This window comes from Rhamphochromis sp. 'chilingali' (assembly GCF_963969265.1).
Source record: "Rhamphochromis sp. 'chilingali' genome assembly, chromosome: 16".
Taxonomy (NCBI): domain Eukaryota; kingdom Metazoa; phylum Chordata; class Actinopteri; order Cichliformes; family Cichlidae; genus Rhamphochromis; species Rhamphochromis sp. 'chilingali'.
Genome location: NC_137943.1, coordinates 15,200,022 through 15,227,003, shown reverse-complemented (window position 1 = coordinate 15,227,003; position 26,982 = coordinate 15,200,022). Strand labels below are relative to the sequence as shown.

The 26,982-nt window shown below is 42.4% G+C and overlaps 1 long non-coding RNA gene across 1 annotated transcript; it reads right to left on the bottom strand.

Moving 5' to 3' along the window:
- Positions 1-4,785: 4,785 nt before the first annotated feature.
- LOC308412724 lies at positions 4,786-8,638 on the bottom strand. Its single transcript, XR_013974616.1, has 2 exons — positions 8,601-8,638; positions 4,786-6,450 (listed from the first exon to the last, which is right to left on the bottom strand). It is a non-coding gene; the product is annotated as an uncharacterized lncRNA (long non-coding RNA).
- Positions 8,639-26,982: the final 18,344 nt, after the last annotated feature.

Below are 26,982 nucleotides of genomic sequence, written 5' to 3'. Positions count from 1 at the left end.
GTTTGTCTGACTGCAAACACATCAGCAGGTTTGTATTTGTTTCCTTCTTGCCTTATTTTCTTTGATTTTTTGTCTGTTTAATCACATTTACACATAAGCATACACATATTTTAATTTAACACGTTTTCTTTCCTTCTTTCACAGCTTATCGTTACTGCTGTCGAAGATACATGACAGGCAGATTACCATGTTCAGCCATCGAGGGGTACTCAGTCCAGACTGTCACAGAGATGTGTCCCATCAATGCCATCATGTGAGCATCATTACAATTACTTTAACAAACTGCTTTAAAAATTAAAAAAAAAAAAACTTGACACAACATTAGTGTTTACTGTGGGTGTATAAATATTAACATATTGCTTTGTTTTAATGTAGTTTCTACACAAAGAAGGGGAAAGCATGCGCCAATCCAGCTCTGAGATGGGTGATGAACTGTGTCGATCGCATAAGGTGAGATTTTTAGAAACAGAATAAAGAGCAAACACTGTGATTTTCTAATAAACAGCAGGAGAAGTAACTCCATCTATCATCATTTTAGGAATAGAGCGCAGAGGATCCACCAGCTCAGCAGCCTGTGATTCCTCACTGTTTTATAGTGAACGGCGTCTTATGGAGCCTGCTGCAAATGACAAATATGCTGCAGATATCAACTCAGTTTTAAGAGCTTGTGTAATATTAAATGTTTGTATTCATTGTAAATATAAGAGTTGTCCATGAATTAAGCTGTGGTGAGAAAGAGTAACCAGTTCCATGAGTGGTTGTGTGGTTTCAGGGAAACATTGAGTACCTGTTCAGGTCTAAAACCACTTCTGCTTGTGTGCTGTTGAATTTGTCCACATTAACACGTGACACTGCATGCCTCCTTTTATCTTAGTTCTTTGTTTATCTTCTCACGCTGAAAGATTCCAGCTCTGAAAGTTCTCACTGTGAGAAGTTTTCTGGAAGTTCTGTGCCACGTGATAAAAAACCCAGGAAGTCGTTAAACATTAATAGGTGAATTTCCAGTAACATAAGCAGAAAGACAATGTGGGATCTGTTTCTTTAAAGAACGTTGCAGAGCAGGTATTTCTTTGTTGACAGTTAGATGAGAAATCTGCCCTGATTTTAATCTGTAGCTTTTCTGTGGTTAAGCTAGTTTGACCTTTGACTTAGTATAATACCTCGTTACACATTACCTGCATTCATTTTGTGTTTAATCTTATTGTATTATATTCTGATTTATGAAGATCTTCATTTTTTGTATTTTCCATTTAATTTTCTGCTTAAACACAGTCATTTCCCAGCTGTTGGCATAAATAAAGTATTTCTCGTCTTATCTTAATTATATTTTGCTAGATTCTGTGCATGCAAGGAACCGAGGCTCCTTCAGAAACAGCCTGTAGGCAGCAGAGTTATCAAAATTAGATTTTTTTTTAAAATTTGATTGGTTTTAGTGTTAAGTTTTACTCACTACGATAAACTTGGCTGCAGTGGTAAGCGTCTGTGGGTAAGACATGGAGTAAATATTAAAGAACAGCAATTTATCTTTTTAATGGTAATAATGTAATATGGCAATGAGGGAAAGATTTTTAAGTAGACAAAATAAGAAATACAAAAGGACTGTACAGCTGCAAAGTGCTGTCAGGAGCACATTTTCAATATTCTGCAAAGGTCTTGAGCAAACCCTAATTTCTTTAAAATTAGCTAGAAAAGTGAGAGATGTATGCAACGATTTATTGAAACATGTACAGACATAAATAGAAATAGAGTCTATATAAAGTATATAAATCAAAAACAGAGTATGTACTGTTATGAAGGAAAGAAGGCTCAGGGTTTAAGTAATCAGCATCATGGGCTCATCCGATTAGAATAAGAATAAAGCAGTCATCTAATCATTCACAGGGTTCTCCTTTTATTCTCAAATCAATAAAGCAAAGAAGGAAGGAAAGACACACATGGACTGCCAATGCTGAAAGAAAACAGAGATTTAAGTTACTCATTACCTTAAACAATACATAAAATAAAAACCCCAACCAGAACCTCACCTCTGCTGCCGCCCCGTGTGGGAGTGAAGGAGTGAGCCAAAAGTGAATGCAGTCCTTATATTATGTGTGACAGGTGAGTGCAATTAAGGACAAGCACCACACCCAATCAAAGGTGAGAGAACTAAACAAGGTGTATCTGGTGAAGTGAGTGGGTGTGCTGGGATGTGCTAAAAGGTGGGTCTTTACAACATGTACAATTCTAAAGAGCTTGAAAGTCAGTATTTGGTGTGACCGGCATTATTCTTCAACACTGGCTGAACTCTCTTCATGGAGCTTTCTCTTAATCTCTAAGTAGTCTGCAGGAATAATTCTCTAGGCTTGAAGGACATTCAAAGCTCTTCTTTGGATGTTGGCTGTCTTTTATTCTGTTGGTCTGGGCTCTGAGGAGGCCAAAATCTGACAGTACTTATCTGTGATCATAATTCCCAACACCACTTACTATTAGGGATGGGTATCGTTTAGGTTTTATCCGATACCAGTACCAAACCGGTACTTTTGAAACGGTGCCGGTGCTTAAACGGTGCTCAAACCGGTGCTTAAAGAATGGAGAACACAAAATTGGTCCACAAACCTCTCATGTTCAGCTGGGGGTTTTTTGTAAAAAGATAACAATGTTAGCCTTTTCTGCAGCTATAGGGGATTTATGGCATCACTCTTGGCTGGAAGCAGTGCTTAAACAATGGAAAAAACACAAACTTTGTCCTAAACCTCTCATGTTTAACTGTTTTCCACTTTTTCTTTGGTCATTTTAGCCTTTTTGGCCAGGGTGCAGGGAGTATCTGCCATCAAACAAGACCACAGCTGCATGTAACTACGAAGGTGTTTGCTAGTTCACCTTACGTGCATTAATGTAATAACTGGTTAGTGTACTCAACGTAAATTACACACGAACAACATGAAGCTACTCATGCAGAGAAGAACGGCTGCTGCTGCTGCCGTCATCATCCGTCATCATTTCTGCTACACTGGCAGGGCTAGGGGCCAGGACTCTCCTCTTCGTGTTTTTGGGGGATGTTGCTAACTCTGGGTCCAATAACAGGCACCACACCCGCAGTAGATGTGCCCGGTGTGAGGTCTCGCAGCATTTCTCGGCGTATAACAAAATGCTATACGTCACCAGGTGTTTCAACAGATTCGAGGAGTTACCTCCTTTGCACAGTATCACCTTAAAGCACTTGTTGCAGGCTGCTGAGTTTGCATCTTTTGCTGTGAAGTACAGCCAGACTTTGACCGCTTCGCCTTGGGCGTTTTTAATCTGTAGCTCTGCTCTAAAAGAACGTACGTACCTGGGCCCGCCTACTATCCTCGGAAACCTAAAATGATTGGCTATAGAATCCAAAGTGACATCTCAGGAAAAAAAAGCACCGAAATGTGCGCTGCTTTTCGGTCTGGTTACTACCGTTTATGTCAGAACCGGTACCCGTCCCTACTTACTATCATCATTATCATAGAGTCTTTTAAAGAAAGCATCTTATAACAAAGTGGGTAAAGACCATTTTTAACATTTGTTCTTTAACAAGTTGTCCGTTATTTGTCGACACAACACTGGTTCATCCCTGGAGTTCGTTGCCCTTTTTATGCTTGAATCCTTCATAGAACAAGGTCAGAAGTGAAAAAGCAACCGATGTCCAAAGAAAAAAAAAAAACTACAGTGCGAGACCACTTTAGTCTAGTTCCATGAAAGAGAACTGTAAAAACATGACGGCTGGCTCAAGGCTTTTATACAGTACTATAATAATGACAATAATAATAATAAGAAGAAGAATGAAAATAACAACATATTTACCTGACAATCAATCCAAAGTATGCTTGTTTAGCCCACTGAAATTACACATATGCTGTCTGCTTTTGAGCACATTAATTTCTCAATACTAATGTGATGTAGAAATTATTTATCTCAACAAATTGATAATTCCCAATTTATGTAGCACTTTTAATTACACCAAACCAAAGCCAGGGTTGGAAATGATTTAACTGTAACACTCTAATGTTGTTGTTTTTTTCTGTAATGCTCCAAAGCAATTTAAAATTTTAAAGATTAATGACAAGGAATGCACTTCTGTAAAAAACAAACAAACAAAAAAAACCCAAGATCAATTAAAAATTAAAGCTAACCAAAATACTCGGCTGTGGTTGGTCAGTTTCCCTCAGCTACTCTATGCTAAATAAATGATACATGATTTCCACATCGTTACAGAGGGAGGCTGTGTGTACAGCTCAGCACTAGATGGGGGTAGTGTCACTTTGAGGTGCTGTGAAACAACGTTTCAATAACACTTGGATTTGTTTCCAGCTCAAGTCTGTTCCCGAGGTTTCTTCTCGTGTCTCTCAGCATCCCAGCTTCTTACACACTGGTTCACACGATGTGGGCTTTCACACTGTTCCCTTTATACATTTTATGGTTTGGATAACTTTCCGAGTTTAATTTCAACAAAACTGTGATGACACTTTTATTTATCGTCTCTTGCCATCAGCTGCGCCTTTTGGCGACACCAACAAGGCTGAACAAACCGAGCGTTTTCTCCTGTCGCATGAATCCATCCCAAATGACAGTCCGAAGCCACGCTCACGGCCACTATTACATCACCTCCACTCTTCTGCACCACTGCACAGAGTGCTTTTCTATGAATAATACAGAGAGACTTGGGAGGCGGGGGTACACGGACATGGGACTTGGTGACTAAATGACACAGATGACAAAGATCGTTCTTACGTGAAACACGAGTTAATCCGAACAGTAAATAATCACATCAGCCTAATGAACTGATTCAACTTTATTAGTTTAATTGACAAATCAGTGACACAAACATTCTTACACCCATACATCACATGTGTGAGCTTTGGGTTCACCTTACTTGAATTACAGAAGTCGTTGCAGGCGGCTACAATGAGAAATGGCAGCGGTGTGGCCGGTCCCAGACTGCGAAGGAAGACAAGGTTATAGACTGCTTTTTCCCCCTCCCCATGAGACAGCAGGCTTTAGCATAGAAGGAAAATGACATATTGCACCGTGAGATCACCAGACAGGTCCTCTATCTTAGCCAGCGCACACACACACAAACAGGGGCAGGCAGGAAACCTCTCATGAAACTCAAACACAGATAATGAGGCATCCTCGGTGAGAAAGGTGGAAACAATCGACTTTATACAGCCGGAATTTCCTTCCTTCTCCCAGCACGTTTGCATGAGGGGGAACATCGAGCAAAATCTAGTGAAAACTAGATAATCGTTTATCTACTGCTGTAAGCTTTCTGGAGTTTTTGTTCTCCCTGTCCTCCCTCTCCATCAGCCCGTCTCTCTTGCCAGCACAGGCGCACAGTTAACGCAGAGTTAACTCAGCTCAGTGTATAATTAGACAAACAAAAAAGAGAGGGATGAAACATCTAAAGGAGAAGAGACTCCAAATGATTACACATTCACTCCGCTTCCTTCCCCCTTGCTGCACACATAACCATCAATTAGAGGAGAGGAGGATGAGGACAAGCAAGCAGCCAGGAGTCTATTTGTGTCTCTATCTCTCCTTCTCTTTCCCCTTAAGACTCCCAGCACCGGGGAGGGAGGAAGGAGGGAGAAAATAGAAGTGAAAAACAAGAAGTATATAAATAAAATAATCAGAGTGCCTCACATCCGGCCGACTGATTGGCTGAGACGCGAGTCAGGCAGATCTGGGCCACAGTTGCACTCATTGTTCAGTGAGCTTTTCTACACAGTCCAACCCAGCGACAGCAATGAATGTTGATTGTGACCTTAGGTCTTCGGGTACAGTGGAAACAGAGTGTCACTTTTGTGTGCGGCGAGGCTGTGTGCGTCTGTTCTCGTCACCGGATTTTCATGCAGCCACTTTGCCCCTTTGTTCATTTTTTTTTTCTTCCTTCGCTCGTTCCTGACGCCGTCGGAGCGAACCACGGGGCACAGTCAACGGTCGATGGTTTTTTGTGTCCATACCAAACTCACCGACAGCGTTGAATGTTCACCGAGGCAAGCAAGGCGAGGAAGGACGGCAGCTGTGACCGTGAGCCGAGCTGACACGGGAGGCAGGGTGTGGAGGAAGAGGAGGGAGGAGAGCCAGTCAGACAGGCATGGGACAGGGGGACGGGGACGATGCTCAGAACCACAGAGGTCAGGTTGCGTAACGAGAGGACATAACGACACAAGACAGTGGCAGAATGAGTCCGCTGTCCTCAGGGCAATGACAGTTCTGGTTATGTTCCCCGCACACACGCACACACACACACACACACACACACACACACACACACACACACACACACACACACACACACACACACACACACAAAAGCATCACGAAGCATACTTAAGCTCGAGCATAAGCTGAGAGGCTCTGCTTTAGAGCTTTACTACCACCTCATTAATCAGAGGAACACGAAGTCTTTCATCTTCAGATGAAAATTGCTCGTAACAGCATCTGAAACACAGATGAAGAAAAAGTTGTTAGCGCTGATATCCCACTGTCTTCTCTTTAAAGACTGATTTCACACACATGAAAAAAGAAGAAGAAGAACACACACGCAGACAAACATTTTCTCCATTTCCTCCTGTGGTGTGTAGCCATGAGGATAAATTTGGCTTCTTTTGCATAGATTTTGTGAGATCTGTCTGAGCTCTTTGATTTATGCCGTTTTCTTTTTTTGTTTTTCTTGATCACAGCATTGAGAAAAAAAACATTCAAAACGTTACATACCGAAACCATCTTTCCAGAAACAAAGTCCCAGCTTCTATAAATAACCCACATATCATTCTGTCAGCGGTGTTCATTAGAGCCATTTCTTCACTACAAAGTAGTGCTTCCATTCATCTTCAGTCTTTTTGTGGTGGAAGCATAAAATAAAATCTCAGAGACAAATATCTGGGCACTGGGGAGAAAATGGATTTCTGTAATTAGGCTGAATTCTACTAAAATATAATAAGCATATGCTTGTATTTCTACTCTTTAAAGACCCTGTGAGCAGTTCTGCTTAACCATCTTCAATCCTGGCACAGGTCTTATGGACACCGAGTCCGGAGAACAATACTGACGTCCTGCTGTGAGCTCCCTTTGTCCGAAGCGGACCAGTATCTGAGGGAACAACTGCCGGCGGTGTCAGTGCACTGCTGCACAGAGCAGGGGCTGACGTCAGGTTGGTAAACGCTGATCTATGGTCATTCATCGCCCCATTTCATCGGCTTAGGGTGCTGATGTCATCGCGCGAGCTCGACCTGCATCCATTACTCTGCTGGGGCTGCTGGGAGGCCAGCATGAGGCTAGCGTGATAACGCCCCGGCTGCAGCGGATGAGTAATGCGCCATATTACTGCCGCTGTAATTCAGTCATAAAACAGACAATTTGTTTTTTGGTTCTTTGTCCCGTGCGTACGCCGCGTCTTTGAATTACTGCCTCTGAATTCTGCCGTGGGATGCTTTCCTCTGTGTACATGCAAAGATGTTCAAGTCATTTTTTATTTTTTTTAAATGACAGGAATACATTAACTGCTAAATAAAATGCACCATAATATTTAATGATACTCAGCAGATAGCAGGTCTGTAACATCACGTGTTCGGATGTTTCTCTTCTTTCTGACTGAAGCAGAGGTCTCTTTTTCTCCCGGGGTGAAGCAGGGCAGCTTCTGATAAGAGCCTAAATTCATATGTCGAATTAGATTGTCCCTACTCCATCACAGTCACACACACACACACACTTACACCTCGCCCCCACAATAAGACCTAAAATGAAAAATAGGCGGAGGGTCGAAGGGAGAGGAGAAAAAGGGGGCTTTGCCATGGCAACCCCAGTGTCAGCCAGCCATTTCTACTTAATCCCCCCCCCCCAGTTCAATGTCGCGCCCTCTGAGAGACCCCCTCTCTACAGCTGAATATTTCTTTTGTGCTGGTAGACTTTGCGTGTGTGTGTGTGTGTGTGTGTGTGTGTTAGGGAAGGAGGGGGTGACAGAGGGAGGAGGGATTGGGGTTAGAGGTGGGTAGATCATAGCTATCCCAGTTTAAATGGGGGGCCAAGCTGCAGGTCACAGAATCTCAACATTACACCGGGGGCACAAACCAGAGATCAAATCACACACACACACTCAGATATATACATTTAAACACTGTATTGATGGAGAGTGATAATCATTTCAAATAGCTGATAATTGCGCCATATGGCAAACAGCCGTGCCTTTCCTCCCCGAGCCTATCAACAGCTAACTCCACTTCTTTTTCTTTTTTTTCCCTTTCCACTCTGAAACTCTCATGGTCTCTCGCTCTTGCCCGAGCAGGCCACTCTACATTACTGACAAAAGCGGTTATGGAGGAGTGGGTGGGGAGAGGCGTCAGCTGCTAGACAAAATAAAAAGGCCTCTATTTGCTCCTGACAATAAACGTCCCCATCTTTGGAGCTCCTCCACAGCTGCAGCCAAGATAGGCTTTCATTTCTAACTGCCGACTAATAGAGAGCGGTGTCTCCTTCCTCCACTGTATAAGCGGATTTGGCATGCAGGATAAAATTCAAGAGGTTTATAGCCATCTTTCTGTGACGCACTGTGAATATTTTTGCAAGAAAGTGAGTGCTGTGGTGAAGTATACCTGACTGAAATCATCTTCACGGAGCCGGGTGGGAAAACCTAGAAGACAAGAAAACGCAGGAGGGTGTTTATTTCAATGCACAGAACAACAAACACAAAAAAGAAGGAAAAGAGTACAATGTTTTCTTACAATTAATTGGATTTTCACTAGAAAGTTTCCTAATCAACCCACGATTAATTGCCCCGAGTTTGCTCAGGAAATCCCTAAACGCACTTCCCTTGAGGCTGAGCGATGGAAGCGGGCAGAGGAAGTGCCAGCGGTGTGTCTCTGGGGTGGTCCAATGTGGCCGTGGGTGAGGCTTTAATGTAGCTGCGTGTCCACTCCAGTGTATACTGTACATTCAGTCATAATGACTAACAGACCTGCAGTCTCCCCGTAGGGGCCTCACATGCCACTCCATGCCTACACATGCATACGCTCCACTTTAATGACGGCTCGCAGACTTTATTTGAAGTCTGCTGTGCTGTTTGCAAAAAAAAAAAAAAAGAAGAAGAAGAAGAAGAAAAAAAACGAAGCTGGATTTTCCATGAGGAAGGAAAAATACAACTTTGAGCATCGACGTTGCCTATGTTGGACTAATAAGTGACCCGGGAGGGCTGATTATATAAAATGGGCATAAATCAATTGAAAATATGGACAATAATTACAGCTTGGCTGCTTTGCCGTGGTTCCTTTTGCTCCCATATATAGATGTGGGCTTGCCAAACATCTGGCTGGGTTATAGTATGCGCCATAGGCTACAGACATAATATTAAAAAGTATACTGCCAAGCAAACCTGGCCAAAGCTTTTTAAAGTCAATGTGCACATTTTGCAGCCTCGGGCTAATGTGTTTTCTTTCTCCATGTTCTGTTTTGCATTTAAGCCTCTGAACCCCGAAGCTGCAGCAATGAAACACTGCTACGCTCTCCTTCTTCGCAGCCCCCTCCCTGTTTTTAAAAAAACGATTATTATCTAAGCCAAAACTGACTTAACAAACGTAAAAGTGCTCCGTGCCAATCCAGTCTATTAGAGAGCAAAGGGCACATTGTAACATAAGGCTCAGAGTCTGTTCAACAAGTGCGAAGACATAAAGCAAAAACAAAGGCCCCGAGTTAGTGCCCTGGAACTGATTGGCAGGGTGGGGTCACTGGGTGACCCCTGACCTTTTTAACCTCCAGGAATGTTGTCATGCTGGTGTGTGTATTGTTCGAGCCTCCCTGAGGCCAGCCGAGCTGAGCGTCAGATTAATGTGAGCGCTGAGTGTTTCTGGGCCCCCTTCCCTCCAAAAAAAAGAAAAAAAAAAACTTTGTCTTTCTTCCCCTAATCCCTTCTTTTCTGCTGTTCGTCCTCATATTTCAACAAACAAAAGGTATCAACAGGTCTGAGAGTGGGAGTGGGTTGATGTTGACGGTCTGAAGAGCACATGCACGCAGAGAGGCCTCCATAATGTGGGTGCCAGGCTGACTCTCGTTGCTAATCTAAATGAACTAGAAACAAGCTTTTTTGTTTCTTCTTCTCTCTCACTCTTTTTTTTTTCGATCACTCAACAAATAAACTACAGTTTTTATTGGTCCACGGTGCAGATCTAAGAGATCTCTGTATCCTGAGGCAGTCTGAGAGTCTGGCTCTGGAGGAGGTCACCAGCAGCATTAGGAATCCGACAGATGAGAGGGCCAGACAGACAATTACTGACCAGGTACGTCCTTTATACCCACCTAGGGCTGGTCAGAGGAAATGGAGGAATTTATGATGTCATAAAAAAGTGCCAGGAGAGAAGTGCCTGAGAACAGGTTGTCTCTGGACCTGGAGCCATAAAAGACTCCTGCGGCTTCCGCTCCCACCCCCCGCCCCTCCTGACAACACTACACTGAGGACCAATATAGAAGATTTAATGAAAAAATATATCATTTGCTCATAAAATTAAAGGCATTTTCACATCATATTGTATGTTTTTAGGTTTTTAGACTCACCGACGCCAAAATGTCCTACAGCCCTTATCGAGCCTTAAATGTAACACTGTGAAGTTGAACAGATTTTGTTGCTTTTAATATCTTAAAAGTGGCTTTTATTTCTTTCTTTTTTTTTCTTACTGGTAATTGAAGGTAATTCCTTCAATTTTGAAGAAAAAAAAACACCAAATGTCCGTGTCCCCTTTTACTGAAGAGAGGATCCAGCAACATTTTTAAATGGCATACGTATTTATTTTTCTGATATCTCCCTTAAATTTCCCCCACCCATCTTTTAACAATTTCAACCTCGGTTGCTGGTTCATCTTTTAACAGCGAAGCACCATCTGTCAGCTGAGCAGGTGTAAGGAAGCGAAAGCTCAAAAAGCACTCTGCGCAGAGACAAAGGATATCCCTTCCTCCTTTACACGCGCACACAAACTCACATCTATAGGTATATACGCGGCGCTGCTCCTCCTACTACAAAAAGAAAAAAGATAGAGACACGCTCTCAGCCTCGGTGCTTGTTAAAGAAAAGGAAGAGAGAAGGTGGTCATTTGCCCTACAGCCTCGCTAAGGAGGTTTCCCATTGTAAAAATGAGTGGCTGCACAGCCCCGTTTCCTTTCATCCCTATACTTGAGGCACGCTGCCTTTGTCTCACAGAGGACACAACAACCAGCCTCCCTGCTACGCTAGACTGGTCAAATACCTGGGAACTACCCCTGGCCCGGTGGGAAAAACAACAAGAGGAGTTTGAGGAGGAGGGTAAGGTGTGAGTGTCAATCTGTGGGGTGGAGAGGCTGATCGTCTGAGAAAGCCTGTTTAGTATTAAATCAAAGCAGTGAGAGAGAGCTATGAACACTTTTAGCCAAAATACACAAGAAAAAAAAGAGGCTAAACTTTGTGCAGCTGAAGTGATGAATTAATTCAATTAACATCTGCTTTTAATCTTCTTTCAGTTTTTCCCTTCAAAGGTAGCAACTGCATGTGTTCAACTACGAGCTCCGAGGTTAAAGTGTTATTTTTTCCCTCTCCCCGCTCTCCCCTCCTTCCAGTTCTGCACTTTCATGCCAGCTCAGCATAATGAAGGCAGTTCCTGTATACGAGGTACTGTATAGGGGTGAAGTGAGTTTAAGTCCTCCACAAACCCGGCTGCAGCCGGCTGAATGCAAAGCTTTACGTTCCAGTCCACGCGGCCTGCCTCGGCAACCAGACTTCAACTGTCACACCTCATAAAGCAGAGCCCAAGCAGCGGGGTTGTGTTTAAAGACAGGCGGGGGGAAGATAAGGCAAAATAAGGACAAATACTGAAGGAAAAGGAAAAGTAAAAAAAGACAGAAAGAATGCGTCCATTCAAGAAACTGTCGAGAAGAGGGTGCAAAGCTCTCGACAAAAAGCGGAAACTGCGGTGGCGCGTCTCCAGTAGAAGAAAATATAGATTTGGGGACAAATTACAGCAGCAAACACAAGAAAGAGGGAATTGTTAACACCATGACCCTCACTTCTAATTTCTAGTTTTGTGCTTGGCTGTTGAGAGAGAAGTGAGGACCCACAAGTTTATTTTCAAATTGTCCACAAAGAATGCCAGTCATTTCCTGGCGTTCCCCACTTCCATATGAAAGCCCCCCTTTCCTTTAGGAACAATGGGAAAGATTCCAAAATTTCCAATGGGGAGTTTCTTGTGCAGAGATACAATAGAGAGCATGTAGTGACAGAATGGAGACGGGCTGTTTCTCTCAGCAGCGACAGGTTCAAGGCTAGTTTGTGTCTTACGGTAGTTTGAGATTAAACACCGCAACCACGACGTGGGAAAAACGAGCAGATTAGCCGATCTGCGTCTGGATTTTTAAATCGGTTGTTTCTCATATCTTTATTGGTCAACTACACTTTGACCCTTTAAGATAAAAGCAGAAGAAGAATCAGGCTGTTTGGGGAAAAAAAAATATGTAGGCATGGGACGGGTAAAATCTGATTATTCCAGAGATGTTTAACTTGTTTTCTTAGCACCATAATCAGCATTTCCCACGACTACTACTCTATAAATTTACCTGTAACACAAAGCCAGACAACCATTTTCTTTGTCTCCTCTCGTCTTTGTCTCCTCTCAGAACCATAAGAAGAGCAAAATAATAAATCAAGCTAAGACCAATTATTCTGCCCAGTTGGATAATAGCAGGAGAAACACAAGAAAAGCAGGAGATAAAATGCACAGAGACTCAAAGGCTCGATTTCGATCACTGAGACTGATTTCTGATATTGTGCAGTCCAATCATATATATGTGATTGATTCTTACTCTTTTCTTGGGTTAGTCATTTCAAATAAACAAACGGCCAGCGCAGAGAGAAGAAAAAGAGCATTTTAAGATCTTAATTTGGGATTTTGAGCTGCTGCGAGAGAAAGGCCATTTCTCAGGAGCTGAATTTAAGAAGTAAGGAAAAGGCTGAATTAAGTAGATCTTATTTTGGACTGTTTCGTTCCTCTGAGATGTGCGTTGATCTGCATATCAAACCCCTCCGAATATGGTCGTAGATCAAGTGTACCTACCACAGCGAGGGTATTCCCTGATAGCAGCGGCGTCCACCACAATGCGGCAAAAACTCCTCAGGAACAGCTTGAGAAACACGACAAAGGTCCAACAATCCTGGAGGCCCACCCATCAAGAGGTGCAATATTGGTGCAAGACAAGGTGGGCGTTCACAATGTTATGGCAAGTGGCTTTAATGTTGCTGCTGATCAGCCGACGTGCAAAGAGTTTAAATGTCATCTGCTTGTGAACGGGCCAGTAGGCTTTTGAAAGCCACCTGGCTTGACCCAAGCGGACCTGAGCCGTTGGCTAGACAAGAGGTTAGAGGTCATACACTCATCTAGACACGCAGTATGTCACAATGCCTAAGGCAGGGTGCAGGGGTCTCCATTACCTAGCCTTTCCATTTACCCATTACCCAATCAGACACACACACAGGGGAAGAACAAACACACACAGGATCCTGTTGATATGAACGCATTCAGGCCTAAACTTCCATTTAGCTGAGATGCATGGACATACCGCAAGGTTTCTTCACAGGAGTTGTGAGATTGTATTGTATTGGCTGTTTTGGATCCTTAGACAGAGACGGATTTATAAAAATATACAAGATGTAACTAGTTTTTTGCTATTTAAAAAAAAGGCAGTCGTGCTGAATGAGTGCAGCTGAACTGAGCTGTGCTATCCTCAACACTTTCGTCATCCAGGAGTTGAATTTGAGCCAGAATGAACGAATCGGCGAACCCCAGCTGCTGTTGCTGATGATGATCCCCTGTGCCATCGCTGCATTTCCACCGACAGAGACGAACTAAAGCAACAATAATGTTTAATTGGAACTGTTCTGCGGACTCTGTTGAGAAATAGATGCCGTGTAATGGAGGAACAACAGTGATCTGCGGCTGAGAGCCTCTCTGCTGTGATAGCAGGTTGCTTCTCAACATAATTGCAGGGTGCAGCTGATGAAACTCATCATATGTGATAATGAGCTATGCAGGAATGATGATCATAGATCCAAGCAGGAGATAAGATAAGCCAACATCCAAACCGCCCCTGCGTCCACATTACAGCGGCAGGAAGACGCTGGCTTTGCTCCGTTCACTTATCCCACCCGGATAACTCTCTGAAACCGAATTAAACAGCTATGCACCCGGACATTGGTTGCTCTGTAATGTGAGGGAGCAGCTTTTTCTACTTCACAGGGGACACGGCTAAAGTGAATTAAATGTAACTCAGTCCTGACAGGGATGGAAGCGAGGCCATCACAGCTGATCACATCAGTGCCTATCAGGAGTGTTCTTCCACCACACGGCTTACTGAGACAGATTTTCCCACTAATTTATGTAAAAGAAATTAAAGTACACGCAGTTAAATGGCTCTCGGCAGTAGGTAAATGTTTTTTCTTCAATTCCATTGATTTTTCTTTTCATCAAATCACTCTGTGAGTAATCTATAGTGGGTAAAATGTAGTGCTGCACTAAGCGTCTAGACCTACTATATCCAGATGGCAAAAGAATTTATGGAGACTGCCTCATTAACCTTAAGGCATATTAGTGCTTGGTACCACGTGTCTATAAGCTAAGCAGTGCAGTTTCTGAAGTCTCCTGGCCTCAGCTGCATTCAACTAACTGGAGGGTCAAAGCTGTGCTGCTTATCAGGCCTCTATGCCCCAAACTGAGTGTGCAGTGCTTGTGATGGAGTGTGTTTATTTGTATCTGTGTGTGTATCTGTGTGTGTGTGTGTGTGTGTGTGTGTGTGTGTGTGTGTGTGTGTGTGTGTGTGTGTGTGTGTGTGTGTGTGCCCACCCTGAAAATGGCAGTCTGGCTGTTTTGTTTTTTTCGCCATGTGCCGAAGGCCCAAAAATTCCGGGAGGAAGTCAGATGCGCAACAAGCTGTTTCCGAGAATTCAGGATGCGCAAATACAGCAAACGCTTTTCTCTACTTGCACTATTCCAGTCCCAGCGTACATCTGAGGATAAACCACACATCAGCAGACACGCGTGCATGATGTGGAATCCCTTCCCCAAAAACAAATCATGTTTCAATTGCAACACTTTGTTCCAGCGCCTGTTTATTTTGTGGCCGCGTTATGCACCCATCCACTCAGACGGACCACACCATGAGTCACGGCTTGGCGAGAGACGGGTGGCGGCTCTGAACGACCGCCGTCTGCTGTCTGCGCTTCAGGTGTCTCCCACTCAGGATTCTTTGTGGGGCAGGAGGGCTGGCTGTAATGTCGATACAATGACAGATGGTCCAAACAAAGCCGGTACGCATTGTTCGGCTGGGAAAAATAATAGACACCATTTATCAGCCGACTTTCAGGCCTCAGTGTGAACGAAAGACTGTCTGCTGAGTGAAAGCAGTCAAAGTTATGCTGCACTGAAGCCTCTCGGCGTGATTCTTTTGAGCTCTTTTAAACACACCGTTAAAACTTTCCGAGAAGGGAGGGCAGCGTTTGTCTGCCCACCGTGTGCAATCAACGCGTCTGCGAGAGCGTTTTTTTTTAACTGAAGTGCGCTTTAAAAGGATTCATACTTGCCAAAGCAATCGGAAATCGCCCTTTTCCCCTTCTCTTCCTTTAGTCACACGGATGCCCAGAAGAAGAAATGAGTGGCATTGAGAGCTAAAGCCGCCTCGATAGTACCGAGCGACAACCCGGAGTACATCACACACCGCCAAAGAGTTTCACATCCAGCCACGTATTAATCAGCTCATTCATACTTTATTAAAAAACGCACATATATAAAAAAAAAAAGATGCATCATCTCTTTTTAACTAAACCGCCGGTTTTGCGCCGACTGCACCGGATTAACCAAAAAAACACCACATCCCCGTTTTAGGTTATGCATTTGACATGATGGCATACTCACAAATTTCCCTTCACCCTGCTGGTGAAGCAGCAGGACTCATTCTCCTGTCGCGGGGGCGCTGATCGCAGTTTCTTCTGATTCTGCAGCGGGGAGTATTTCTTTTCTTTTTTAATTTTTTTAATTTTTATTCTTACTCCCATCTTCTTCATCCGACACCAAGTCCACGCACTGACTGGGCGCCTGCCTCTCTGATCCACAGATTACGTCTGTTTGAGGGGCAGAAGGGAGGGCATCCGGTTTACAGGGATCACTGAGTGGACTGGGATTGGCTCAGAAGAGATAGCTTGATAAAATGCGCGTCGGCTATTGGACACAGGGCCGGCGCGGAGGAGGGGGCTGAAGGGAGGAAGCGCAGGAGGGGGTGTCCATCGTGCATTATTCAGGAGAAACCGGGTGGGGAGTAGAGGAGGAGGATACTCAGGGCAAAGAGGCATATGCAGACAATGCCCCGTGTCTCAGAAATTCAGATTTCATTGGTGGGACTTATCCTCCACAGTTTTATGGCTTCCCATAATCTCTTCATATGGACTCAGAGTGAAACTGGAGCACCCAAGTGCGTGTTATTAGTGTTTATAAAGACCTCAGCGCACTTTATGTAGGCTCAGAGACCGCTATAATAACCCACATTACGGCATAACTTAATATGGGAAAAATGATGTAGCAGCCTATAGAGAAAATCCTAAATTTTACAGCATTACAGCAGCGTGCTTCTGCAGGGTTTTTTTTTAATCCGTCTGCTTGTCCTATTTTAAGATTAATTTAACAAAAAAATATGCAGAGCCATTCAGATGGAAGGGAATGACTATAAATAAATCAAACAACTATTATTCTGCAACATCAAACCTCAACGCTGTGTGTGTGTCTCTCTCTCTTGCTGTGTGTGTCCCTAAGCACAATGTTTATGGGGCCCTGAGTGTGTGTGTGTTTCTGCTGTATGTAGGCTATGACAAAGCTGGAACTGCAGAATTTTCCACACAGGAGCAGGGGAGGAAATGGTGCATGGATAATTCTGTCTTCAGATCCTCTGGTACTCACTCCGAGAGTAGTCGGCTGAATCAATACAGCTTAAAGCTTTCTCATGTTCCCCCTTCTCACATACTGTTGAGAGGCAGCGCGGTCCGAGCTGATCCATTCTAGGTGAGATCCTGCTTTTAAAAAAACCCACCACTCTGGCTCTATAATTATAATATTAAATCACCTCTTGACCTGTAACCCTCCTGAACACACTCACTCACATTCGCATCCGTAACACAGACAGTGAGTGGTTAACCTGTGCGAGCAGACAGAGAAATCCTAATAACCACAGCAGGGGTCTGTCCAGTAGCCATGGTGATTGAACACATTTCTCCACACAGCAGAAAGGCGGCGTGTCTGTGGCACACCACACAGGCCTTTATAAGGCCCAGACCCATGCTAGAAGGAAGGAAACACCAAGTGGAGGATCACACCCCATTTCATTGTAGCTCTACGATTTTACGACAGCCACGAAGAAGCCGCAAAACGAGGAGGCGCCGCTCTCGTCCCTGTTAAACCTATAAAATAAGCACGCTCAAAGCTCCAAACAAAGCGCCACATCATTCGATTATTGTGTGCATTTTGAAGGCTAATTTGCATAACTGGTGGGAACGGTGCTCTCGAAAGTAAAGCACCTAGATTTATTCACTATTCGGTCTAATTTCCAACATCCAAATGAGAGCAACAGCCTTGGCTTGATTTCCGTTAAGCTTCTAATCTGTCTTTCCTCTTAATTTAGCCCCAGCTTCAATCACAGCTCTTTCACAAATCTAACCACGTGGGTGTTTATGCGCGCGGCTGCTATGGTGTGAAAACCTTATAATTCCTTAGTCGGTGCAATTCATCTTTCCTTTTAAACCAAAGCGTCACATGGTTCTCGGTGACTTTAAAGAATCTGGGTGCCCCTTTTTGACAAGGTATAGTGAAATCTAAAGTTCAGGGTTACCTTTTAGCTGACCTTCCTTTTGTATTTGATCTGATATGACATGGAATTCATCAGAAATGCAAAAGACACTGAATTCACAGAATTACATGTCATTAGTTGTTTACGATTGTTTCAGCGGTCCATTTTTAGCGAACACCACTCCTGTGTTCTACAAACACATTGTGTGAGCTAAACCAAACACAACACCAAACAAGACAAGATATCATACAACAGCACTGCTATTTAATGAAACTTCCTCCTGAAGACCTGTGCGGCGTCTGATGTGCTTGTCCTCTTCATCAGTTTTGCACTGGGGCCCCCCACTTGTCTTTCTGCTTTGGTTAGGGTCAGCTCTGTTCTGTGAGAAGGGTAGTATATGTGTGAAATCCCGGGGTTTCGGGCTGGGTGGGTTAGTTTTTTTTGCATGAAATTCCCTTTCAGTTCTGCTGACTTCACCAGGAAAGAGTCTTTTCGGTGATTAATAAATGCAGGTGTAACATGATAAACTTGCACAGTGACAGTAGCTGAAAACGGCCTTGCTGTAAAAGACAAACTGAAAAGATCCTTTTTGTCTGCGTTTAATTCGATGAACCACTCCTGGAACAGAACGATCCGTTTATCACAGAGCTCTCCACTGGGTTGGAATGTTCTTACTAGCGTGTTAACATTTATAACTACAGATACAAATTTAAAGCCTCATTTAAAAGAAGAAAAAACACCCCACATTTACTCATTACATACATCACATAATAACTCCAAACTTAAGGCTTCTTTGTTTGCTTGTGTTTTTACACTGGTAGAAAATGCACACTAATGCGAGAGCAGTTTTAAAATCAGTTGATTTTTTAAGGTATTTGTACTTTCATTGAGCCCTTCCATTTTATTCTGCTTTGTACTTCTAGTTAAGCACATTTAAGTTTCTTAAAAGCTAGCCTAGGTTGACAATCTAGATGACTAATTTAGAATCACAACATAACTATGAACGTGTCTTCTAACTGTGGAGGGAGACGAAGGCCAGAGTAAAGTAAACTCACAGAAAAACCCCAACGAGCTGGTGGATTCAAACCTGTCATCTCATTGCTGTGAGATGACAGCGCTAACCACTGCACCACTCTGTGTTATAGGTTAGCTCCAACTTCCTCAAACAAAACAACCCTCGATGCTGTACAAAATCCTATAATTTTACATCACCATGTGGATATTTTGAGCATGAGTTCACTGAACGGTGCTTTGATGAGTGGTCTTATGTTTTGTTTGCATCTCATTAGGACACATACACGCAAGCAGCGGGACGGCTGCCGTACATTTTGCGGTGGCTGGCTTTCATGTTATTCTACTGATACGTAGTGATGTGCCAAGAAGCACTGAAATCCATTGCGGACGCATAATCACATCTGATGTAAATAATGCACATTTTAAAATCTGCAGAATACAAAGTACGTCAGCTTTGCATATGAGGAGGAAAAGCTAAGTTTGGCAAATATCAAGCGTGTACTCTGTGCATTTGGAGAAAAACACTCACTGTAAAGAAATAAAACAGGAAAATTAAAAGGATTCCTTTGGATTGTTTGGAGTATTTGTTATAGTGTGGTGTTTCTCTAAATAATGCATCAGTCGTTACTAAAAACCATTTATAAAGTGATACACATAATCATTCAACTGTTCTGGATGATTTCATCTCCTGCAGATGAATCTAATAAACTCCAAATGTGTTTTCGTCTGTGTGACAACATGCCTGTCTGCTGAGTTTATAAAAAGCTGGCTTTTTTCCCCCTTTTTTCCGAGGACAATGAGGCTCAATTGCAGCTGCGTCCGCGTAAGCTCAACTGATGTACGTATTTACACTTACTTCCACGTGCCGCGCAATCCGGGAAACGAGCCGGCGCCGGACTCAAGGCAAGATGATAAGAGTCCAATGTGTTACTGTTAATTTTCATGACAAGCTGAGGCTTAAAGCCGTGGATGTTCCATACTGTGCCTAGTAAGAGTGACATCTCCAACTGCTTCAGTAATGAGCTGTCTAACATGCTGTCATCCACTACAGATGGAGAACATACAGTGGGCCACCCAACACTTTTGATAATCATCCAATCAGAGACGTCTTAAAGAAATAGTTTGACATTTTGAAGAATGTGCCCGTTTTCTCGCAGAGATTTGAAAAGCTTGACGCTTCATATCTGTAAACTGAGAGTGTTAACTTTGCTTAGGTCAAGAAGTATAAACACAGGGAGTCTAAATGTACCAACATCTCTAGAGATTTACAAATGAAGGGTAGAAATAACACACAGTAGTACAGATCAGCATCATTTGGTTGGAAAAGTTATTTTAGATTCCTGCTTTTATCTTATGCTAAGCAAATGTCTGACAGCCGGTGCTTCACATTTAAGTTAAACAGTTCCTTTAAAATGTCCTTTACATACAAGATACATCTACAGCTAAACAACATAAAAGGCTTTAGTGGATTTCAGGAATCTGGATTCCAGGTTTCTCAGAGCACGGGGGATAATACCAATATCCGTAAGTACCTATAAAATCCAGGTTATCGTTAGACACACACAGGTTTTGTTTACTTGATGGGTCAGAAAATCTTCACATAGCTGTTTTCTAGTAACTCTTCTCATACTGATAATTGCGAACCAACAGCGCGAGCGCCTCATCTAACACCATCGACACTATGTTAAAGTCCCCGCCAACTCTGGACCGCAATCCCGTGCGCGGCTCTGCCATCATGGATGCCTCCTGTTGGGTTTCATTCGTGCTCGATGCCAGAAGCGAATTCGGCGTCTCAATTAATCACTGAGTTTCTAATGGAATGCTTCCCTTCAGGATGAGGCCCATCACAGAGGGGGCTGCAGTCAGTGCTGTCGGTGAAGCTGCTCTGATTGCCTGAATACACTCCCAGCTTTGGAGTCACTGCAGATGTCTGCTAATTGTGGTGATTATGGTGAACGGAGGGGGGTAGGAATATGTAATGAATTTCCCATTGCTTTCACGCCTCACATCCTTTGGTTCTGTGCATCTGCTATAAAAGCAGAGCATCCGCAGGGTTTGGAGACGGACAAAAGTGACATGGTGGATTGGGCATGGGCTTTTGGATGGGCAGCCATTCTAGCACCAAGTGCAGCCAGATTGGGTCCATTTATTCTTTTAGTTTTCTTCATTGCCGATACAAAGCAAGTTTTAATTCCTCTCCTCTTCACCATGTTCTTATTCTTTCACTTCCTTTCTCCCCTGCTTTGGGTGAGTGACTTTAATAACATTTAACAACCTTTTTTCATTGGATAGAATTAGAGCCATCAATTTGACCATCACTATAAACTGGGGGGCGGGGGGATTCTCACACTAAAAAGAGGCTGAACGAAGGGGGGAAAAGAGGAGAAATAGAGGAGGGAAGAAATTAGCTCTCATATAGGCTATATCACAGATTATATAAATGGGGGAATCCCCTCAGCGGAGCTTCCTGTTTCATTTAGAGGTTATAGCGAAGTATAAAAGAATAGAAGGGGTTAAATTTAGGGGCTAAAATAGTCCCGAATGTGCTGGCATCTTTGGCTAATGAGCATTTAAAGCAGAAAGGCAGATTAATACTTAATACTGAGGAGTGAGCACATTTTCGTGCGCTGCAGCTGACGGCATGGAGATACTTGTTCTGTAATAAGAATGTAACGACACCCCACGACCTCACACACTCTCAGGGTTGTGTGAGTTTGACTATGTGAGCAGGTACAAATTTCCCTTTTTTGGGATTAATAAAGTCATCTGAACATGAATCTGGATCCCTCCACCCGTTCCTTCTTCTGACAGTACAGCTGTCATTAAGTTCCCACATGCTGTACTTCAGCATCTATAGTTTTTTTAAGAGCAATTTCTTTAGATGCGACTTTTCGAACAGCTTAACAAACACATACTGCATCCTGTTTCTGTTCAGAGGACAGTGAGTCTGCTAGCTAAATGGACTATGTGCCAGACTAAGAAAGAAGACAGAACAAATGATTTCCAAAGGTAAGCACTGACGTGTGGTAAACTAATTCTGGTTTAATTCTATATTTCTTTACAGTTTTAATTGGCTGTTGAATATGTTGATAGGTCGGGGGGGTCCATTCTGTGAATATCTTGCAAAACAAACTGAACCACACTAATTTTGTGTTGCTCGAAGGTTACATGAAAATATGAGGTAGTTAGTGCAGGCTAAACTGGTTACATTTATGGTAATGTACTGTGTTGAACTGGTGCAGAGCAGATTGTGTTGTTCATGCTCAATGCTAGATTAAATCAAGGGCAGCAGACAGCAATTTAAATTTAAGATGATGATGCTGATTAGATTCACTCACCGAATTCATCCTTTGTACAAGCTTTAAACTGTACAGGGTTGGAAAACCAGCATGATTATGTAACCTCTGCTTATATCGTGTTGAATTTCTTTGGCTAAACAACAGTGACTCTCAGAGCAGCTGCAGCAGCACAGGTCACATATAAGGATGTAATATAATTTCACACAGCTTGAATAGAAATGTAACTTCACTGCAGCTGAGAGTGAATGAATAGTGGCATTGTAAAGCGCTTTGGGTGCCTTGAAAAGCGCTATATATATATGCAGCTCAATATAAAAAATTATTGTGACATATTTCTAAGTGACCCTGTCATAAGGCCTTTACACAACTGATGCATAAAAATGTGTTTTGGGCTCACTTATTCATAATACAGCCTGATTTCGCTGGATGATTTTTTTGTGGCATTTAGCTCAATTTATAGGATCAGAATAAATAGAGCTGACCAGTCAGATCACTGTATTTGGCAGCAAGTGACCTACTAGTGCAAAACATACACTAGTACTGAATATACAATGATACTTACCTCTGACATACAGCTAGACACTGCTTGGTGTCAATCGGCTGTCTGAAATTATTTCTCTGCCTCCTCAGATGTGGTCCCAACTCTGCCAACAAGAGCTCAAACTGCTGGACTGACATCCTAAAATATGTACGAAACTGCCTTCTATTTTGAATTATATGAATCTGTTTTGTATTTTTCTTGTTTAGAAACTAGCTCATCATGGTTTGATGTTAAGTTCGTTTTTTCACATTTCATTACACAGGAAGTTCAGATCTCATGTTGCTTTTTCACAGCATGCTTTTTGTGTAAAGGCCTTCAGGGTTATCCTAGCTGCCAAATCCTACTTTATCCCCCAATTAGAGCTCATAGCTAGTTCTTTTTAAATTTCTTTTAACGCAAGCATGAAAGTATAAAAAAATGTTGACTTCCTACACCAATAACAAGTAACAGAGAATTTGAAGCAGTGGCTACTTTGTAGCTAATTGTCACTGTCAACCAGTAGTTTGGAAGCTTGTTCCCGCCACAAAAATCAAATTTTCAAGTTAGTATCTCTAAGTCTTACTCATTTAGAAACAACATGTAATTTCAAGATGCTTATTTTTTGTTTTTTGTGTTTGTTTTGTTGTTTGAAATTATGTAAGCTAGATACATAACTCGAGTGGTTATCTTGAAATTTTAAGTTATAAAAAGTTACAAATTATTGAGGAACAGCAGTAGAATTACAATATGGACTGATTCTACCGCTGCATTATCATATAATAATATTATTATATATTTACTTTGTTTACTATAACTAGATTAAGAGATTGAAAACAGCTAAGCTATAGTCAGGCAGAAGCTAGCTTAGCTTAGCTGAGAGTAGAGAAAATATTTAGACTTGCTCATTCTCATAGGTGTGTAATTCATAAATAAATATATATGCTTGTTTATTTTATATATAACTTATGAACTGAAAAAAACAAAAAGTTATGGTTATTTGGTTGTTCTATCATTTTCTTTCTTTAACCCTTTAAAACCTGTTGGAGCAGCATGCTCTGTTTTGCGTAACTATTTTTAAATCCCTGTAGAACCGGTGTTCTGAGAAACCATCCTACTCTGACAAAATGTCCTACCCGTATTAAAATTTGACAGTGACTTGCGACTAAACCTAACCCTGCCCCTAACCATAACCATAACCTTAAGAAATATTCCGGATAGGTGAGAGAAAAAGAAGTTAATTCGGGGTTGGTGTTGTGCGCATGCACCGAGTCTGCGCAGAACCATTGGATAGGATGTTATTTCAGGTAGGATGGATTCCCAGAAGTACACTAGTGCAATAATTTCTTTTGCTTAAGAAACTGCAGGAGTTGTACTTACATCTTATGCCATCAGCTTATCCTAAGTCATGGTTTCCTTCCACATATGGCTTTGCAAAAACTGCATAAAAAGCACTTGCAGCAACAAAAGCATAATATTCCAGAAACATGCTTTGCCATCCGATCAGCTGTTCATAACACTTCCTATGTTGGAACAGACCTCAGCATGTCCGCCATTACCTGCCCGAAACCGGAAGTGACGTCATTTCGCAGAGAATGTAGTTTTTGTTTTGTTTTTTACCTTTGGGACCTTATATGCCTATACTGGTGTTTTTAAAAGTCATGTTTGACTTCATGCTTTTCTGAATAGTTTCTGGGATGCTTAGAACTCAAATTGCACTGCTGGAAATAGTTTCTTTTTATGCACATGCTTTTTTTGTTTGTTTTTTTCACAAATTTGCATTACAATATTTATTTTTGTTTTTCCTGCAATATATAAAAATTGGTGTATCTCAAAAATAAAACTATGAAGACACTCAAAATACATTTCCTGTTGTTGGAAACTATTTTGTGCAACTTTTTTGTATTTACAGTTTTGAGGGATAAACCTCGGAAATTTCTCTAACTAACTCTTTTTTTTTTTGTAGTTTATTGCACTTTTTTGCAATTTATGTAGTTATTATGCACTTAATGCATACATATTATTAACATTTCGGCTATGACGGTTGTATTGATGTATAACAACTTGAAATGCTCCCAAAAATGGCACTACAGCATGTAAAAATATAAAGATAAGCTCCGGTGGACTTGGTTATATGGTAGGTCTTAAAGGGTTAAGTTATCTGCTAACTTAAGCAAAGCTAAACAGCTCCAGTTTGTGGCCTCAAATCTAAGTGACAAACATGAATGTTGTAATCTTCTTATTAACATTAAGCAATAAAACCTAAGTATCAAACTGTTCCTAATTAATTATCTTCAATTTTATATACTAAGAGGAAATATTACATCACCTTAACCGTATCTTATATCGGTGAAACGCTCCAGCAAGCAAAAATAAACAAAATCGGGGATTCTTTTAAAAGTATTCTCCGTGTCAGGACATTTTTTTTTAGGAGAAATAAAAGTGGTACTAATTTAAAAGCTGTATGTAAATTGCTTGTGCAGAGTAACAGGCTGTTAAACTGAGCGGATTATACATGCAACCTGAATTTCTGCACATTCTGCTCTTTATGGTTATCATGGCACTATGGACATGCTAGTCTGGACAGTGAACTGGAACAAATCATATTCATACATTTAGCATATTAATGAAGCTAAATATCAAACGTTCTCTCCCCTCTGTTGCAAATGCAAGCACGCCTGATTTATTGTGGATGTGCTTTTTTTTGTGCAAGGCAGGAGAGTTAGCTAATTCCTTTGGGGCGAGTGCCCTTCCTGTCACACTGATCAAAGACTTTCTTTTGATATGAGCATAAACTGCTCCATGCCGCATCACCGTCAATGTCTGTGCATGCGTGTGAGTTTGTGCGCGTGCGCTTGCACAAGTGAATGTCTGCGTGTTGTGTGCACATGAGGTAAGGTGGGAGCTCTGTGTGTTCGTATCCATCCCCCCATCACCAGAGGCTGTATTATGCATTGTTGTTGGCATGGCCTACATGCTCATCCAAGCATGGTCCAGTGTGGTACAGTACACACATCTTCCCATCCCCGCTGCACTCCCTTGTCGTGTCCGCAGGCCCGCTTCATTTACTTTTGCTCCTGAATTAATGCTGGTTAACTGTCACATTAGCTCAGATCTGTTGGCTCACTTTGTCAACAGCATAAACTAGCCTCAGTATGTGATAGTTTATTTTTGCCTTGATACACAGAACACGCCTGAATGTGTGTAGGCTACCTAAAGCTGCACCCATCCATCCATAACCTTTATCTTAATCTGAACAAAATAAACTGTTGCGTAAGCTTTTAAAGCTGTATGCTGCTTTAAACAAAAATTGCAGAAAAATGCAAAACTTTCCCTCAGAGTGGAGCACTGGCCGTAACGCAGGTGTTTCTTTTAGTGTTCCAGTGGAGGCCAAAAACAGTGGGTGGGCAGTTGTGGGGTGCTTGTTTGAAAGAGTGCATGGCTTTGTATGCGCACGTCTTCTCATGTACATGTGTGCGGAGAATATATTTGCTCGCCAGGAGCAAGTGTGTTAAATTCTCTTAGCATGTGTGACGAATCAGGTGGCTGGGAAAAAGAGCCGTGCATTGCGCGGCCTCTCCTCTGTCTCTCACAAACTGAATTCTAAAGAGCCTATCGATCAGTCAGGGTCTCACTTTGTCTTTCGCTAGGCACCTATCTCGCTATCTTATCTGTCGTCTACTTCCTGCTCATTTTGAATGGCCCGTGTGAGAGATGCAGCAGTGGGTGAGACATAAAAAATAGAGGCACCCCCACCAACCCCTCCAACTTGCTCCATACACACTCATATGTCTTTCATCCTAATCTTTAGTCTCTGTCCAAGGAAGGGCCCCCTTTTCACTTGTCTGCCCTAAAGCCTCTTATATGTGACCCCTCTGTGTGTCCCCCGGGGCCTCTCTCTCTCCCACGGCCAGAAAACACGCTCACAAACACGTAGACATACACATGTTTGCATTTCAGCTTTGATAAAGGGAGAGTTGCATGTGTGGCAAACCACGTCATGTTTCCTGTGCGATGTCGGGATTTGCAGAACTGACACAGCCTCTTACTACATGATTTTGCCTGCAGGTGAAGGCAAATTTACTGGCAGGCTGACTAACACAGCTGCTGGGAGAGCGTGTCTCTCGTTAGAAGAATTGTCCTCAATAAAGATGGACGTTTGGCAGTGTGTTACGTAACAGACTGAGGATGATCCCGAGGGGGTGTGTGTGTGTGTGTGTGTGTGTGTGTGTGTGTGTGTGTGTGTGTGTGTGTGTGTGTGTGTGTAGCAAACCTTGCGTGCAAATCTTATACAAGGGCATTTAATGGTGT